General features: G+C 39.4%; 1 pseudogene; it reads right to left on the reverse strand.

Annotated features, from left to right (window-relative positions):
- Positions 1-5750: 5750 nt before the first annotated feature.
- LOC110531217 lies at positions 5751-20169 on the reverse strand (annotated as a pseudogene).
- Between the last annotated feature and the right edge of the window lie 498 nt (positions 20170-20667).

The raw sequence follows: 20667 nt of genomic DNA on the forward strand, positions 1-20667 counted from the left end.
AACCACTCAGGAATATTAATATTATAATATTCAGTCTTCTTGGTAAGCAACTCCAGTGTAAATTTGCCCTTGTGTTTTAGGTTATTGCCCTGCTGAAAGATAAATGAATCTCCCAGTGTCTGGTGGAAAGCAGTGCCTTGTTGCAAACAGGATGCATGTTTTGGAATATTTGTATTCTGAACAGGCTTCCTTCTTCTCCCTCTTGTCAATTGGGTTAGTATTGTGGAGTAACTACAATGTGGTTGATCCATCCTCAGTTCTCTCCTATCACAGCCATTAAACTCTAACTGTTTCAAAGTCACCATTGGCCTCATGGTGAAATCTCTGAGCGGTTTCCTTCCTCTCTGGCAACAGAGTTAGGAAGGAAGCCTGTATCTTTGCAGTGAATAGGTACAGTATATTGATACACCAGCCAAAGTGAAAATAATAACTTCACCATGCTCAAAATGATATTCAATGTCTGCTTTTTTTTTACCCATCTACCAATAGGTGCCCTTTGTGAGTCCTTAGAAAACCTCGCTGGTCTTTGTGGTGAACTTTGTGTTTGAAATTCACTGCTCTACTGGGGGACCTTACATATAATTGTATGTGTGGGGTACAGAGATGTGGTGGTCATTCAAAAATCATGTTAAACACTATTATTGCACACATAGTGAGTCCATGCAACTTATTATGTGACTTGTTCAGCACATTTTTACTCCTGAACTTATTTAGACTTGTCATAACAAAGGCGTTGAATAGTTATTGACCCAATACATTTCAGCTTTACATTTATTTTCAATAGATATTTCTTCGTGCAGGACCCCAAAGTTGATGTGGTCAGCAAAATCCCTGAAAGCAAACTGGATCATGTAATCAAATTCTCTGCAGCATAAGCATTCTTCATGAGTCGGCATTGGATCACACTTTCCACAACTGCTCCACCAATCTGTGTTCATCCTGGGGGTGTGGTCCTGCTGCGGCCTTGGTGGCTAGAGCCTCCATATGAAGCTCAATTTGCCTCAATTCTTCGTTAGAATTCTCTGGCTCAAATAAATACGGTTAGAAAACAGCATCAGCGCACCTCAAGTACTTTTCCTATCACTCGCAAGGTGTTTTGTCATCAGACATGTTTGGTTGTTTCATTTGTATAAGTAATATGTAACGCTACTGTCTTCACTTCTACCCCGAAAGAAACTTGAATAAGGGTCTTACATGCAGTTAAGTAAAGGAGAGCGCACATTTGCAGTTGTTACCTATCTCTGCTGTTGTTGCAGTTGGCTACATAAAATAATATAAATTCATCACAATATTTTTAGGTGGGAAGGTACACATTTCCTGACTCAAAACCGATAGTGCTTTTGATAAAAATATCTAATTCGGCCGTACGCTTTCAATAAAACAACAAATTTGTCCACAGTTCGCAGATTTCTTAATCACTCTTTGACTGACAACAGAGCAGAGCACAAAAAAACCTCACAAGACACATGGCCCGTTTTTGCAGCTTTCCAGTTCTTGACTGCAGGGAGAGAGAGGGGCAAACTCCACCTAAACTAGTTTCAATGTATGGAATCACTTGGGAAATCTTTGCTTTTAGGTAAACTTCCCCTTTAATATTGACCAGCAATTAATATTTTTTTTTATTTGCATGACTTAAAATTTGATAGATAATGCATCACAAACATCTCAACCAGCCGCTTGAGTTGTCCAATTAGGGGTGTACTAGAATTTTCAGACTTTTTAAATGATAAAAAAAAATTATACATTAATTAACATTATGTATGCTTCAGTTACTTATAATGGAAGACAGGTGTTAAATGAGGACTGATATCAAATATGAATAAAATATTATACATGTGTCAAAATATGAATATTTAAATATATGTAAATTAACGCATACGACATGCCACCAGAGGTCTCTTCACAATCTCCAAGTCAAGAAAAGACTATTGGAGGCACACAGTACTACATAGAGGCATTGCTACATAGAACTCTATTCCACATCAGGTAACTGATGCAAGCAAGTAGAATCAGATAAAAATAACAGATGATGAAAATAGGAACAGTGGGGACTATGAAGAGATACACACACACACACACACATACAATAGACATGCTAACACACTCTACACAGACATATTTTGTATTGTAGATATGTGATAGTAGAGTAGTGGCCTTTTTGTGAAAAGTGTTATGAAATGTCATGTAATATTTGTAATTGTATATAACTGCCTTAATGTTGCTGGACCCCAGGAAGAGTAGGCAGCAGCTAATGGGGATCCTTAATGAATACAAATGTTTATATGCTCATAATTCCTGTAAAATGACATGTACTGAATAATATTGTGAAACATATTGAAGATTACAGGCAGATAGTAAATATTGATATTTTCATATTTATATGTTTTTATCTGCACAGATCAAAAACTAACAAATGTTTATCCATTGTCCATAACAGCTAGCTTTGACTAAATTGCATTCCTTTAAAACCTCTGATATAAAGTCCCGTTTAAATATGGATTTTCCATTATAAGTAAGGTGAAATCTTATAGTTACTCATTTTCTAAATTGATTAAACTATATTTAGAAAGTATAAGTCATTTCAAGCCTTATTCATACAGTTTTGTTGAATAGGAAATACAAATATGAAATATTTGATATGATGTATCATATTTGTACTGTGTACTTGAGCTTGTGTCCTCAAAAGTGACGAAACCTCAGCAATTTATAACTATTTTTACCAGAAAGGTGAGATTTTAACATTTCTTAGGAGTATGCAGCATTACTAGTTATTGTTTATGGCCCTCATGAGAAATCATACATTTTTGGGATTACGGAGATTACATTTTCCATTATACATACTTACATCTAACCACCTGGTAGAGCATATTTTTCAAGAGTTCCTAAAACAATATTTTAATAATTTCATCCTTCCAAAATGATATTTGAAAATGATACAGTCTTGTAATTTCCCGTTTTATACACAATTAGTACTGAAAATGTACGATAAAAAAAACGTTTATTTTACCTTTTCTAAAATTATCTGGGATTTATTTTCGAGAACAGATTCTGAAGCTCTGAACTGGTTAAGAAAATAATATTACTTCTTTGAGACCATTTAAATCTTTACAATTTCTCAGAGGATGAATTATAGATCCTCATTCGGATTTCAATAAAAAAAATCCTTGCCAAGAGTGAGAATCAAAAATGCAACTGTCAGCAATACTTGTGAATCTGTTTTTAGTTTGTGCCTCCCGCTAACTACCAACCGACACAGTGGGCCAAGTGGAACACAGTACTGGCAGCCTATGATTGAGGGTCAACCTGGGAACTCACAATCAATGCTCAGCTCTGAAGCTGCCTGAAGGGGAAACAGTTATAATGCTTCTCAAATGCCACCCTTTTCTCAATATAGTGCACACATTTGACCAGAGGCAAAAACACCACATCACTTCCTTTCCTTCCTACGCATATTTGAGAACAATCAATACTCATCCTCCATGGTCGCGTATCGAAGACCTTTAGTCATTTAATCAAGGAGACGTGTCCTATATAGACAGCAGTTTTTCCCGAATTCTCTCTGCTGAGATATAAAGGAGGTGAATGTGATGAATGGCCTATAGGACAGTTTTGTTCAATGATGTATAGCCCCTGTCAGCTCTATGGACCAGGTCAATCAACTTAGAACAGCTGAGACCAAGGAGAATATCAATCAATACATCATACATGCAGAGGCGATGACCTATGCATAACATGCTGTCACAGTTAAAAACTATTTAACAGTCCAAAACGATGTAACCGACATGGGACACAATGAAAAGGCTAATGTGAACAACACATTCTGACAGATAAAGCTGCTGGGAAACTACAGAAAGAGTCTAGGCCTAATGAATTAAATAAAGGGGAAAAAATCTGCTATTGAGAGTTCTGTGTTGTCTCTGAGTGACAGCTTCTTATAAAAATGAATTCTAAAATCATAAAACCAACGCCCTTAGTATTAGACAAAGCCCGACTGTGGGCCCTTCTCAAACTAAATTTACGTTCTGTAGAAATGTTTTCCCCCAAGTGAAAACAATTGGGGGAAAAAGTGCACTAAACAATCTGTTTCAATGGTCAAACATGTTCACTTTCAAATTCACGTCCCATGCCCGTATTAACTACAAAAACACTTTCAAAACGAGCATGTAGCCTAATTTCCCTGATTCAATACGCAATAACGCTTGAAATAAGTATGAAACATGCATGACTTTTTGCTTACCTCTTTCTTTGACAGGAGTTTGGGTGCTCCGTCTGTCTCGTGCGGTTGCAGCAGCTGAGGTGCACTGGTGCTCAGGATGATGATGATGAGGTGCTTGCTGCCTAGCGACGCGCAACCATCAGCCAATGAAATCATTTTCAAGAAGAACGTGCAAAATAGTCGATGCCTTCAGCGTATCATACATAACCTACTAGGAGCTTCAATAACAGTTGAGAGCCAGCTCTTGGTAGTGGAACAGTTGGTTTTTCTCAGTCAGCCATAATGACATTTTAAAATGCATAATCTGGGAAAAACTGAAGTGCCTTCAGTGTATCGGCTACAGAATAGCTTCAATGTGCCTTGGCATAGATTTTACAATGTCTGGAACTCTACTGGAGGGATGTGACTCCATTCTTCCACAGGGAAATTCCATCATTGGTGTTTTGTTGATGGTGGTGGAAAATTCTGTCTCAGCTTCGCGCCAGGATCTCCCATAAGTGTTCAACTGGTTTGAGATCTGGTCACTGACACTGACACACACACACACACACACACACACACACACACACACACACACACACACACACACACACACACACACACACACACACACACACACACACACACCCTTTAAACCCCCTATGCTCCTTTGAGACCCTCTTTCAAAGTCCCTGGGATCTCTTCTTCTAGCCATGGTAGACAAAATAACGGGAAACTGGGCATTTTTATACATGACCATAAGCATGATGGGATGTTAATTGCTTCATTAATTCGGGAACCACACCTGTGTTAAATATACTCTGTACCCCTCATTTACTCGTGTTTCCTTTATTTTAGGAGATAACTGTATATGATAGCTCAAATCAATTTGAATAGATGCCTACCTCAAAAGTTCATACACATTTCTTGATTTACAGATTTTGATTGTCTAACTTCTTGTTCTTCCAATTCACAATTACATTTTTATGGACATGAGAGCTTGAATTGGATCCGTCAACAATCAATAGGCTACACATGCAACATCATGACAAATGAAAAAGGTTGCAACAGTGACAAAATTGTTAAAATTTAGCCATGTTCTATTGAATATATACAAGCACAAAAACAGGTTTTTAAAAGCAGCTAGTATTTTGAACATACATTGTTAACATACTATGTCTTCATCACGAAATAGACATGTGTCCATGATGGGCACATGCTGCATCGGTCTTTGCATGCTGGTCATCAAATGCAACCAGATATTTTGTTTGCCAGTCATACAGGGATGGGTGTATGACCCGTTAGTTAATAACTAACATGTACAATGAAGGGTGTTTAAGTTAAAGGTTTCTGAAGTTCATGTCTATTATTGGTTCACTTAGATCTGCCAGAGAGTAACTCCTATATAGGCCATGATACTACTCACAGTATTCAATTACAGAAACAGCAATAACCTAAGCTTATTCTCTAAATAATACTGATCTACAGTGCCCTCTAGTGGGCTGCTTTGTGAACGTCCATGTTGAGAACCCAGCAATGACAACCCATTGTTGGCTCAGCAGATGTGAGCCATCTCCTCTAGGAAAGGGGTCTTCATGCAGCCACTGCAAATCTGGTCCATCCACAGGGGCACTTCATGCTGTAGAGGGATGCATAGGGGGTAGAAGGTATAGGAGAGGTCGTAATTTAGCACACAGCTGATGGAGGCCATGTTGAACAGGTTCTTTGTTCTTAGTCTGAAAAAAGGGGACACGGTCCTAGAAGAGGGAGAATACCATGTAAAGGACAGTATGTACCAAGGTTTAATTAGTGAGTGAAAGAATATAATAAAATAATAGTATTTTGTTCACCAGAGTTAGGGCCTCTTTACACTACACTGACGACACAAACTAGGTCCAGGAGAGATACTGTGTAAAGAGACAGATCTAGATTCAGATCCTTCCAGAGGTAGTGTGGGAGACATCTACACCACATACACCCCCCCCCCCCCCCCCCTCTGAGTGGTACAGTGTAAAGACAGGCTCTCCCACACCACATGTCCCTGCAAGAATTATCTTAACACACTTATTCTGTTAGCCACATTGAAAATGAAAGGCTTTTAAAATATCCACAGATTTGTGAATCAGTGCATTAATCAAGTTTGCAACACTATGTGCAATATGGTTTAGATGAGAAGCTCCTGTATAGTTTGAATTGCTATCCTTATTTGGTTTGTCTTCTATATACGATGGTATTTACTGTATTCTAATAGCTGTACTCATGAAGCAGGAATGTGGCTTTGGCCACACCACATCCAAATCTGATGAAGAGAAATAGATCTCACTAAACATATTTTACTGATGTGCATACAACCTTAGCTTCTGTCTTGGGTTTCACCTCTCAGCATGCAGCATGAACATAACTATGTTCATATGACTTCAACATGTGTCTAGTACATTGGTTCCTACTGTAGCTTACCATTATAATCATCCATCAAATCAAAGTTTGCAGATGTAATATCTAGCAAACACAATACACACATAATCCAAAAAGTTTAAAAAGTAGAATATCAGAACAAGCCATATCAGAACAAGCAATATAAGCTTGAGCAATGTCAGAGTCCAGAATATAAAGTATGTCAGTATGGTCAGTACATTAATAGAAAATGTGCGTACAGTATTAATTATATAGGATAAACCATGACTAGAATACTGTATTCGGAAAGTAGTCAGACCCCTTGACTTTTCCACATTTTGTTACATTACAGCCTTATTCTAAAATTAATTAAATAAATAATTTTCCTCATCAATCTACACACAATACCCCATAATGACAAAGTGAAAATAGCTTTTTAGATTTTTGTGCATATGTATTAAAAATAAAAAACAGAAAGACAGGTACATCCTGTTTCCATTGATCATCCTTGAGATGTTTCGACAACTTTATTGGAGTCAACCTGTGGTAAATTAAATTGATTGGACATGATTTTGAAAGGGAGAAGGGCCTTGGTCATGGAGGTGACCAAGAACCCGATCACCCAGTCACCCTGACAGAGCTCCAGAGTTCCTCTATGGAGATGAGAGAACCTTCCAGAGGGACAACCATCTTTACAGCACTCCACCAATCAGGAATTTATAGTAGTGGCCAGACGGAAGCCACTCCTCAGTAAAAGGCACATGGCAGCCCGCTTGGGGTTTGCCAAAAGGCACCTAAAGGACTCAGACCATGAGAAACAAGATTCTCTGGTCTGATGAAACCAATATTGAACTCTTTGGCCTGAATGCCAAGTGTCAAGTCTGAAGGAAACCTGGCAACATCCCTACGGTGAAGCATGGTGCTGGCAGCATCATGCTATGGGGATATTTTTCAGCGGCAGCGACTGGGAGACTAGTCAGGATCGAGGGAAAGATGAATGGAGCAAAGTACAGAGAGATCGTTGATGAAAACCTGCTCCAAAGCACTCAGGACTTCAGACTGGGGCGAAGGTTCACCTTCTAACAGGACAACAACCCTAAGCACACATTCAAGACAATGCAGGAGTGGCTTCGGGACAAGTCTCTGAATGTCCTTGAGTGTCCCAGCCAGAGGCCAGACTTGAACCCGATCGAACATCTCTGGAGAGACCTGAAAATAGCTATGCAGCGACACTCCCCACCCAACCTGACAGAGGTTGAGAGAATATGCAGAGAAGAATGGCTTATACCATCATACCCAATAATTCTCTAGGCTGTTATCGATGCCAAAGGGTCTGAATAGTTATGTCGATGTGATATTTCTGTTTTATTTTTTACAATTTTTTGCAAACAACTCTAAGAACCTGTTTTTGCTTTGTCATTATGGGTTATTGTGTGTAGATTGATCAAGGGAAAAAAACGATTTAATCCATATTCTAATAGGGCTGTAATGTAAATAAAAAAAAATAAACAATGGAAATAGTCAAGGGGTCAGAATACATTCCGAAATGCACTGTACAGTAACAGTATGTAAACACTGTTAAAATGACCAGTGTTCCATGCCTCTATAAACATAGTGAGATAAAAGATTCACTCACAGCTAAGTCACTATAGAGACAGTCCCCAAAGTAGAGCACACTGGACCCTCTCCAGCCTGTCAGCCTCAGAAAGTCATACAGAACACAACAACCAAATGTCTCTATATGATGTTCAAGGGGGGGATTAGGTCACAAGCATTGTAGTTTAATAGTGAAGGTGTTCAGACTTGTTTGCAGATCTGTCCTTTGTCCAGACTGTTTATTTTGTCCCACTAGAGGTCCCCATTTCCATCTAAGCATCTAAAAGGTCTGTGAGATGGTCTGTGAGATGGTCTGTGAGATGGTCTGTGAGATGGTCTGTGAGATGGTCTGTGAGATGATCTGTGAGATGGTCTGTGAGATGGTCTGTGAGATGGTATGTGAGATGGTCTGTGAGATGGTCTGTGAGATGATCTGTGAGATGGTCTGTGAAATGGTCTGTGAGATGGTCTGTGAAATGGTCTGTGAGATGGTCTGTGAGATGGTCTTTGAATATGATTCCAATAAACACATGACAACATGGCACATAAAAACACTTCATACTCACTTCACAGTCATTGAAGAAATGTGGTTTGTCTGGCTGAACAATGACCCCGTCAAAGAAGTCCCTCCAGTCTTTCCCCACCATGAACCTCATGCCTTTATCCCTACAATCAGAGTAATCATAGCGATTGGGCCAATCTTACAGAGAAAGCAACAGAGCGGTGTCTCGTTCCATTCATCAAAATACATTTTGCTCACTGTGAATGACATATGCTCGTGCTTACTCTTCCCATTCAGCAATACTGTTCTGGCTGAATGATACTTCAGTGTTTGTGCTTCCGCTATCAATCATGTTCGGTATTTATGCAAAATAAGTGGTTGACATTAGGAGAATTACTCATCTTCTTTAATGATCTATCCTAATTATGGTCAATTTACCATCAAATCAATATGTCATCCAAACCAACATATGACCCTGGTTCTTCATCCTCATGAGAAACACTTTCTTCCCGTGGCTGATCAGGCATTGCAGAAAAGCATAAGGCTCATCCCCTCGCAGAATGTACTTCTCTATGGAGGGGGGAAGACGAGGGAAATGTACACAACAACAATTCAAACTTTTACATTTTGCAGGCGTAAAAAAGAAAAGGTGTTTGACTGGACAATCGCTCACCCAGATCTTGCATGATCCATTTGTACATGTAACCTTTGATGTGAACCATTCCAATGGCTTCCTGGGGATAAAAACATTAATAAAAACATCAATGTTTCCATATGCCTTTAAGGAGCACAAACAGTAAGTGCACATAAATATACTTAAATTCAGCTATAGCATGTACTCATAGAAAATTATCAATTCAACATGCTTATACTCAGGTTTTGAATATCACCCAGTCTAACTGATGAGGGAGGATATAGAGAGCTAGATCTCGTCTTTCTCTGGCAGACAAAGTGAATCTGAGCGGGACAAACTATATCCTAAACCCTTTCACCCCAGTGTGGAATGAGAACTGCTATTGTTCCAGAGTCCACACGTCTGAGTCCCTGGCAACCTCTCTCTAGGTGGACAGACAGCTGAACCTGCTGGTGAACATCCCCACTGTGCCCAAAAGGTCAAATGAACCGGGCAGAGGGTTTATAAAACCAGCAAGAGGGAGTGAAAGAACATTACACAGGGTGAGAAATGGCATGAGAAACAGGCATTGTGCTGAGACACTCACTGAGACATCTTTGATGAGGTGCTCAGGATCGTACTCAATGTCGTTGGAGATGAAGAAATCATTGGCCACAGCCAGGAGGGTCATCTCTGGGATGGAGAAGATGTTCATGAACTGCTTCACTTTGAGATCCTATGGACAATTACAAGTCAACTACTTACTGTATGCTTATAAACTCACTTATAAACCCTCAGTTTTGTATGGTTATAAACACACTCGTCAACATATTACAATGGCTCTAAAATTGGGTGTGATCAACAAGAAATGTAGTTACAAAATGGGTATAAAATACTTATTTCTAAACATGATATTACCACCCGGTGCTTCTAGCTCTAATGAAGGACCATGTCTGGAACCACTCTCTTTCCAAGGAGGAAAACATGAAACCAGTGCCCACAGTGAGCGAGGCCTGTACACAGAGCTAATCCCTAATTTATGAAGACAGGGAGCCCAGTACCAGACCCAGAGGATTGTGGGTAGTGGGAATACAGTATGTTTGAGATGGAAGATTAGGAGGCAGGGGAAGCATGTTGTCCTTCCTCCACAGGGAGGCATTCAATAGACATAGAAGAATGTGAACCTGAGTGAAAACATCAAAGCCCCAGGTCTTACAGACTGAACCTGATGAACAAAACCTCCCTGCTGGAACAAAGTGCTCCACTCACTCAATGTGCAAGTTATGGGAAAGTCCATGTTCCAAATGTCGCCTAACCTTCCAGAATTCAAGACGCTAACACCTGTGAAATTGTGATTTGTCCAAAGTACCGGAACTAACGTTGCACATTACCTCACGCATCCCAATGTATCATGAATGATCTACGGTACCATTTATGTTTATGTAGTCTGTCCATAGAATTTGCTGATCTGGTGTAGGGGGACATGGTGGGTAGCCCCACAGAGCCTCAGGACCTCATCTGGAACTGGGTTCAGCCCCCTACAGGGTCAACACAGTTTTAGTACCAAACAAATATACAGTACCAATCAAAAGTTTGGACACACCCACTCATTACAGGGTTTTCTTTATTTTTACTATATTCTTCATTGTAGAATAATAGTGAAGACATCATGTAGTAACCAAAATAAGTGTTAAACAAATCAAAATATATTTTATATTTGAGATTCTTCAAAGTAGCCACCCTTTGCCTTGATGAAAGCTTTGCACAATCTTGGCATTATCTCAACCAGCTTCACCTGGAATGCTTTTCCAACAGTCTTGAAGGAGTTCCCACATATGCTGAGACCTTGATGGCTGCTTTTCCTTCACTCTGCAGTCCAACTAATCCCAAACCATCTCAATTGGGTTGAGGTTGGGTGATTGTGGAGGCCAGGTAATCTGATGCAGCAAACTATCACTCTCCTTCTTGGTCAAATAGTCGTTAGACAGCCTGGAGGTGTGTTGGGTCATTGTCCTTTTGAAAAACCAATGATAGCGAGACTAAGCGCAAACCAGATGGAATGGCGTATCGCTGCAGAATGCTGTGGTAGCCATGCTGGTTGTGTGCCTTGAATTCTAAATAAATCACTGACAGTGTCATCAGTAAAGCACCCTCACACATCCTCCTCCATGCTTCACAGTGGGAACTACACATGCAGAGATAATCCGTTCAGCTACTCTGCGTCTCACAAAGACACAGCGTTCGGAACCAAAAATCACAAATTTGAACTAATCAGACCAAAGGACAGATTTCCACCGGTCTAATGTCCATTGCTCATGTTTCTTGGCCCAAGCAGCTCTCTTATTCTTATTGCTGTCCTTTAGTTGTGGTTTCTTGGCAGCAATTTGACCATGAAGGCCTGATTCACACAGTCTGCTTGAACAGTTGATATTGAGATGTGTCTGTTACTTGAACTCTGTGAAGCATTTATTTGGGCTTCAATTTCTGAGGCTGGTAACTCTAATAAACGTATTCTCTGCCGCAGAGGTAACTCTGGGTCTTCCTTTCCTGTGGCGGTCCTCGTGAGAGCCAGTTTCATCAAGGCACTTGATGGATTTTGCGACTGCACTTGAAGAACTTTTTAAAGTTCTTGAGATTTTCCGGATTGACTGACCTTCATGTCTTAAAGTATTGATGGACTGTCATTTCTCTTTGATTATTTGAGTTGTTCTTGCCATAATATGGACTTTGTCTTTTAGCAAATAGGGATATCTTCTGTATACCACTCCTACCTTGTCAAAACACAACTGATTGACTCAAACACATTAAGAAGGAAAGAAAGTCCCTAAATGAACTTTTAACAAGGCACACTTGTTAATTGAAATGCATTCCAGGTAACTACCTCATGAAGCTGGTTGAGAGAATGCCAAGAGTGTGCAAAGTTGTCATCAAGGCAACGAGTGGCTACTTTGAGTGGCTACTTTGAAGATATATTTTGATTAGTTTTTTTTTTGGTTACTGTTCTTTGTTCTTTCATAGTTTTGACGTCTTCACTACTATTCTACAATGTAGAAAATAGTAAAAAGAAAGAAAAACCCTGGAATGAGTAGGTGTTTCCAAGCTTTTGACAGCTGTAATTGCAGCAAAAGGTGGCGCTACAAAGTATTAACTTAAGGGGTCTGAATAATTTTGTACGCCCAATTTTTCAGTTTTTGATTTGTTAAAAAAGTTTGAAATATCCAATAAATGTCGTTCCACTTCATAATTGTGTCCCACTTGTTGTTGATTCTTCACAAAAAAATACAGTTTTATATCTTTATGTTTGAAGCCTGAAATGTGGCAAAAGGTCGCAAAGTTCAAGGGGGCCAAATACTTTCGCAAGGCACTGAATATATATATATATATATATATATATATTATATAATATATATTTTGCACACTTGGCATAATATATATATATATATACATATATATATATATATATATATATATATACATATATATATATTCTACCTAAAATATATATATATATATATATATATATATATATATATATATATATATATATATATATATATATATATATATATATATATAATTTTATCAGGAAGTCATACTGAGACCAAGGTCTATTTTACAAATGAGCCCTGAACTACATAAATAACAGAGAATACACACATCAAAATATAAATACAAAATGCAAGCAGAAAAAAAAACAGTCATAAAAAACAGACACATTCATCAGTGAAAATTGGTCTAGAGGCATAGAATTGAAAGGGTCTCCATTCAAGTCAATGATGGTGGACTGGCATCCATTTTGAGTGGACCCATGCCTAGGTTTAAGATGACAAAGGTTAAGACAACAAAATTCTAATATCCCAATACTCTTTGCAACAAATGGGACCAGCTATGCTTGTTAGCAACAGCGCTGGCAGTTAGCAACGGCGCTGGAGCCAAACCTGTATATTTTTGACCTAGACCGATGCCAGGAAGGAAAGCAGGAAGTGTACCCTTCCATCTGTGCTTTTTTTTTTTATTAACAACAAATCAATACAGAAAGTACATGAGGGAGCACAAGTATATACAGTGGGGCAAAAAAGTATTTAGTCAGCCACCAATTGTGCAAGTTCTTTTTTATTAGTAGAGTATTGAACTGTCTTAAAATACAGTTCAATTGATTTTTGTAGGGTAAGAAAATGTCTTTGTTTTTTTGTAAATGTACATTTGTGTATATGAAATTTGGCCAAAAGAATAATGAAATTAATTACATAAAAATGTTTCAGCTTATTTCTATCGTATGTAAAGAATCCACGCAGCACATCTCTCCACAATAGTGTAACATCTTCATAAATGTGTTCAATTATAAATCTACTGATTTCTTGCCACAGTTTTCTTACATGAATACAATGCCAAAAAAGATGTAACACTGTTTCTGGGTGGTCATTACAAAAGGAGCAATTTGAGTTGATGTTTTCCTTAAACTTCTTCATATAGTGGTTGGCAGGATAATATTTATGAATAATTTTAAAGGAAACTTCCTTCATTTTGATAACAATGTGTGTGGCAACATCCAAACTTTTTTCCAACACATTATCAATAAATCCATTCCAATAAGACATGACATAAATAGATACAACATCCTGCTGAAACAAGGATCGTATCGCTCTGTTGTTGAATGGACCAAAAGAGTAACAAATCTTTCCTACTGATGAGTCAACAGGGTCAATAGAAGGTAGGCTCTAAGGGTCAGGTCTTGACACGTTCCTGAATAACAGAGCAACACCTGAGGGAATGGCATCTAAAACAATTGCAAAATCTTTAGGTGTTAGGGATCTTGTAAATTGATAAGAATTCCTTAAAACTGAGTAAAAGACCCTCTGCATTTACCAGTTGGCTCACCAATAGGATATTATTTCAGAACCAATATTCTAAAAACAAATAAGTATTTTTAAACAATATATCCCGATTATTCCATATATAATATCTGTGTGGAGAAAAATTGCGTTTATAAATGTTTTATTTTATTTATTTCACCTTTATTTAACCAAGTAGGCAAGTTGAGAACAAGTTCTCATTTACAATTGCGACCTGGCCAAGATAAAGCAAAGCAGTTCGACACATACAACAACACAGTTACAGTTACACATGGATTAAAACAAACATACAGTCAATAATACAGTATAAACAAGTCTATATGCGATGTGAGCAAATGAGGTGAGATAAGGGAGGTAAAGGCAAAAAAAGGCCATAGTGGCAAAAGAAAATACAATATAGCAAGTAAAACACTGGAATGGTAGATTTGCAGTGAGGACCATGACAAGAAAACCTGCCGATGAAAAGCAGAACATTTCACTGGAATTTTGTCAATATTATAATTGCAAAACAACATGAAGTTAAGGCCACCAAAAGTAGAGAAGACATGATGAGGAATACAATTCCAGATAGAAGTGGGTCTTCTTAGGAATTGTTTTATCCAATTGATCTTAAAAGTATTATTTAAAGTAGTAAAGTCCAGAAAATTCAGTCCACCATTCTCATAAGTGTACCCTTCAATCTGTGCTGTGATTTGTTGAGTCAACTCAACTGACATCACAAAAAATACATTCCATTACATGAGCCACATCAGTTAGCATCATTTGAATGAACATTCTACTTTATTAGCATGGCAACCCAGCATCAGTTTATAGAACATTCCAAAATACCCTGGAAATGATTCCATCACAATACCAGGCAGCCATTGTGAGTGTACCCATGAGTTCACCAGTGAAATTGCCAGGGTTAGAGTTTCAAGCATGTTATATTCATTATATTTCTATGTTTAGTACACTAACTGACCCATACATTGCAGAGTGTTATTCACCTACCCATAAACAGAACTCACTGATACACAGTCCCCAGCTGAATGTAATGGAAAGTATCTATCTTCATCAGGAGACCATGGGGAGGACAAAACAGTACTGTAAACCCATGGTACCTTGAGATTATATGTTTAAATAAGGGCAGAGCGATGTATTAGAGAGGCATAATTGCTGTATGATGTTTACCCCGTGCAGTGAAGGATGGGATGTAGTAATATAGGCGGATACCTTCAGGATACTGTCAAACAAGAGCAGAAAATGATCAGTATGTGTTAGTGTATTGGCAGTTTAGTTAGAGCACACAAACCTTGTAGTGCTCGATGAGGAAGCCTGGCAGTGTTATAGATCATGTTGTTGAGGGCGTTGTAGTAGAAGGCCATGGTGTAGTCATAGTCAAACCCATAGATGTCCACCTCAGCCAGGCTGACCTCATTGTTTGCATAAACAGTGGAGGTGTTGAGCAGGTTACACACACATCTGGTGGGATCAGGTCTGGGGAGAGACAGCACAGAGACATATTAGAGAGACAACATAGTAGACCGATACTGTGTTTTGGATATCTCAATCAGCATCAGAGATTACATAACCAATGTTCCTTCTGGGCCTCCAGAGTGACACAGGGTCTAAGGCACTGCATCGCAGTGCTTGAGGCGTCACTACAGCCCCGGGTTCGATCCCAGTCTGTGTCACAGCCGACCGTGACAAGCTGACTTTGGTCGACAGTTGTATGGTATTTCCTCCGACACATTGGTGCAGCTGGCTTCTGGGTTAAGCGAGCAGTGTGTCAAGAAGCGATGCGGCTTGGTAGGGTCGTGTTACGGAGGACGCTTGGCTCTCAATCTTCCCACTCCCAATTCCATACGGGAGTTGCAGCGATGGGACAAGACTGTACTACAAATTGGATATCATGAAAAAGGGGTACAAGTACACAAGAAAAGTTCCTTCTAACCTGCGTGGGTGCGCAGTAGCCCCGAAACTGCCATGCAAATCCTTGTGAATGCCGCACAGAGCGCAGAAGAAATAGCAGGCACCAGATTGAACTTCACTCAACTATTTAGAGTTTTCCCCCTTAGTTAAGACTTTAACAACGTTAACAAACTGAAGCTGGAAAGACTGCAAACTAGCTGCACTTTGATTCATTTGACATTTCTTTGAATACATCCATAAAAATGATGCCAGCTGATTCATGATATCTACTGTCTGAGAAACGCTGCCTGCCTGTCTGTTAGATTACTTGTTAGGTATTACTGCATGGTCGGGAACTAGAAGCACAAGAATTTCGCTACACTTGCATTAACATCTGCTAACCATGTGTATGTGACAAATAAAATTTGATTTGACTCGACCCCATGTCGGAGAGACAGACAGCAAGGTTTATATAAATCTCAGCTATTGAAAACTAAACGTTAGAAGAAATGTGAGATAATGTTTAGCTGCTTTTTATAGTGGAGATCAACGTTTATAAAGTGCCTGGCTGAGCTGATGAGACAGGGGATTGCTCAGTCAGATGGAACAGAGTAAATAGACATTTTAACATCATATATTTAGCAGGTGGTAACTTGTGGAATAGACACCGGCTGGAATGCGGTTTTAACCAATCAGCAATCAGGATTAGTCCCACCATTTGTATAAATGTAAATAGACCATTGCCATATATGGATCTGTGCCATTTACTTTGAACTGGACTGTGTTTACAGCTGTGGTTGTTTTTTAGATGAAAGCAAGAGCCGCATGTAGCAACATGTGCACATTTTGTTCATACCATTTGCTAGTTAGTGACTTATTAGCCCAGTTATTGTTTTTGATGGTAGGTCTACATTATGATCAAATAGCCACATTAGCCTACCTGGCCACTGTCAAAACTGTAACTTAAAGCAGGTACAGCCTCAGTGTTTACAGTCAACGTGCTCTGGAAGTTGCACAGTGCCAAAAAAATAACATACAGTGCCTTGCGAAAGTATTCGGCCCCCTTGAACTTTGCGACCTTTTGCCACATTTCAGGCTTCAAACATAAAGATATAAAACTGTATTTTTTTGTGAAGAATCAACAACAAGTGGGACACAATCATGAAGTGGAACGACATTTATTGGATATTTCAAACTTTTTTAACAAATCAAAAACTGAAAAATTGGGCGTGCAAAATTATTCAGCCCCTTTACTTTCAGTGCAGCAAACTCTCTCCAGAAGTTCAGTGAGGATCTCTGAATGATCCAATGTTGACCTAAATGACTAATGATGATAAATACAATCCACCTGTGTGTAATCAAGTCTCCGTATAAATGCACCTGCACTGTGATAGTCTCAGAGGTCCGTTAAAAGCGCAGAGAGCATCATGAAGAACAAGGAACACACCAGGCAGGTCCGAGATACTGTTGTGAAGAAGTTTAAAGCCGGATTTGGATACAAAAAGATTTCCCAAGCTTTAAACATCCCAAGGAGCACTGTGCAAGCGATAATATTGAAATGGAAGGAGTATCAGACCACTGCAAATCTACCAAGACCTGGCCGTCCCTCTAAACGTTCAGCTCATACAAGGAGAAGACTTATCAGAGATGCAGCCAAGAGGCCCATGATCACTCTGGATGAACTGCAGAGATCTACAGCTGAGGTGGGAGACTCTGTCCATAGGACAACAATCAGTCGTATATTGCACAAATCTGGCCTTTATGGAAGAGTGGCAAGAAGAAAGCCATTTCTTAAAGATATCCATAAAAAGTGGCGTTTAAAGTTTGCCACAAGCCACCTGGGAGACACACCAAACATGTGGAAGAAGGTGCTCTGGTCAGATGAAACCAAAATTGAACTTTTTGGCAACAATGCAAAACGTTATGTTTGGCGTAAAAGCAACACAGCTGAACATACCATCCCCACTGTCAAACATGGTGGTGGCAGCATCATGGTTTGGGCCTGCTTTTCTTCAGCAGGGACAGGGAAGATGGTTCAAATTGATGGGAAGATGGATGGAGCCAAATACAGGACCATTCTGGAAGAAAACCTGATGGAGTCTGCAAAAGACCTGAGACTGGGACGGAGATTTGTCTTCCAACAAGACAATGATCCAAAACATAAAGCAAAATCTACAATGTTCAAAAATAAACATATCCAGGTGTTAGAATGGCCAAGTCAAAGTCCAGACCTGAATCCAATCGAGAATCTGTGGAAAGAACTGAAAACTGCTGTTCACAAATGCTCTCCATCCAACCTCACTGAGCTCGAGCTGTTTTGCAAGGAGGAATGGGAAAAAATGTCAGTCTCTCAATGTGCAAAACTGATAGACATACCCCAAGCGACTTACAGCTGTAATCGCAGCAAAAGGTGGCGCTACAAAGTATTAACTTAAGGGGGCTGAATAATTTTGCACGCCCAATTTTTCAGTTTTTGATTTGATAAAAAAGTTTGAAATATCCAATAAATGTCGTTCCACTTCATGATTGTGTCCCACTTGTTGTTGATTCTTCACAAAAAAATACAGTTTTATATCTTTATGTTTGAAGCCTGAAATGTGGCAAAAGGTCGCAAAGTTCAAGGGGGCCGAATACTTTCGCAAGGCACTGTAACTACAGCTTTATACGATTTAAGGACTTACATTTTCGGTACTAATCAGTTTGAGGTGCTGCCAGCCGGAGTGCACAATGACTATGTACCTGAAGCAAAGAACAAAGTTTAGGCAAGCAACAACAGGATTACAGGGAAGTCATACGGGGTAAGACATTTGAAACACTGTACAGGATTTGAAGAGGCAAATTTACTTTTGCCAACACACAAAAACAAACAGCAGAATGTGTTTATAAGACAGATCACTGAACCAAAAAGTTTAGCAAAATTCCTGACTTATTTTGTGTGATTTGTAAGGATTTCAACAATGCATCTTTTTTTTTGTTGCTCCGTTATTCCTGAGCAATCATATCAGTTACACAGCAAACACACAGACTCAGATTAAAAAGATGGCCAACATCAGTTTCCCAATCGGTCACAAAATTCCTGGAATATGACCACGGGGCCACATTTAATTTGGAGCTGCCTATAACAGATAAGTGGGTCACAGCCTTTTAGATAAGACAGGAGTGGCAGCAGCTGGCCGTCAACATGATAGATTTACCTTATCTAACTGGTAACCTCATTCTCGAGTCTATTTCTCCCCCTAGAGTATCAAGACCCTTATGTCTTTCTAGTGAGGGTTTTGCCAGGAGCGCAACTTTCACTGGGGACATGTCCCCCCCCCCCCCCCCCCGTTTTATAATTGCAATGTGACACAAAACGAGGCAACGTTGTACTTTAGGCCCGTGCGGAAGCCTCCGAGCAGTCGGGTAGGCTGTTTGGAGTGTTCATCCTAAATGATAATTTACAAAATATGTTTATATTCCCCCCCACTTCTAAAACCAAAGTAGCACCCCGGGGTTTTGCTGTGTGTGTGCTGACATAATGATGCTATAATCTAGTGACCAGATAATGAAACAAAATATGCAATCATATGGCTAGTGGGTAAATGAGTGTCAGACCATGGCCTGCCCTGCAGGGGTTTGGGATTAGTCCTGAGGTTGTTTTGATATTCCCTGGATGAGTGTTAGTTTCAACAATTTCATTTTCTCAGAACAAGACCAATGACTGACAGGACTGCCATCCAGCTGTCATGTTTGACCCACGTTAAAACCTAAGGAAGGATGAACTGTTACAGCATTAGTCTAGAAGAGGATGAACTGATACGATCCTTGTGCATATTGTCTTCAACCGACAGATGACAAAACTGTGGCTGATGGAGAGTACTGAATCCGTCCCCATCAGCACCCAAATGGCTGTAGTTGCACATTATAAGCGATATGTCACCATAAGTGGATGCACATTACAAATGATGGGAATCCCTTAAAGTTTAGCCTACCTGACATTGAGAGTGATAGGGGGGATTTCTGACAAAGGAAAACGGAGTTCACTCTACTACTTATCGTGCACAAGTTTCCTCTCATTACAACGTGCCCATAGGTATGTCCTATGATCTGCTTTTGGGTCGGTGGAGGAGTACGATCGTCCGGACATGGCTCCTCGGGGCGCTTCTTGCCTCCAACCTAATGTCTGAGCGGCAGGTGTCGAGGAAGCAACAGGTAAAGGTATCGCTGCCGACCTGTAATTTAATTCACAGCTTTGATCTTTACATTTCTTCTCTCCATTAGTTCAACCATTTTCTTTAATGCACAGCCCAGTGCGATATCCACTTTTTTGCAGGTTATTCTAAGAAAAAACGTCAGAACCAATGCATACAAATATACTGGTATTGTTTACAATTACTATAAAAAGGAACCAATGAATTTGCTGGCTGATTAAAAATAAATAAATGTGCCGATATAACAGGTTTAACTTCACTCTACACCCCCGGTATAGGGAGAAGGGCCTGGAGTTAATTGAACCAATTACAATAAGTTGGGCAAATCCAATGGAGTAGATACAATGTAACAAATGAAACATCAAATAAATTGGACACAACTTGCTTCAAAAGATGCATTACCTCAACTTTTGACTTGCCATGTCATATTAGGG

This window comes from Oncorhynchus mykiss, chromosome 9, assembly GCF_013265735.2.
Source record: "Oncorhynchus mykiss isolate Arlee chromosome 9, USDA_OmykA_1.1, whole genome shotgun sequence".
Taxonomy (NCBI): domain Eukaryota; kingdom Metazoa; phylum Chordata; class Actinopteri; order Salmoniformes; family Salmonidae; genus Oncorhynchus; species Oncorhynchus mykiss.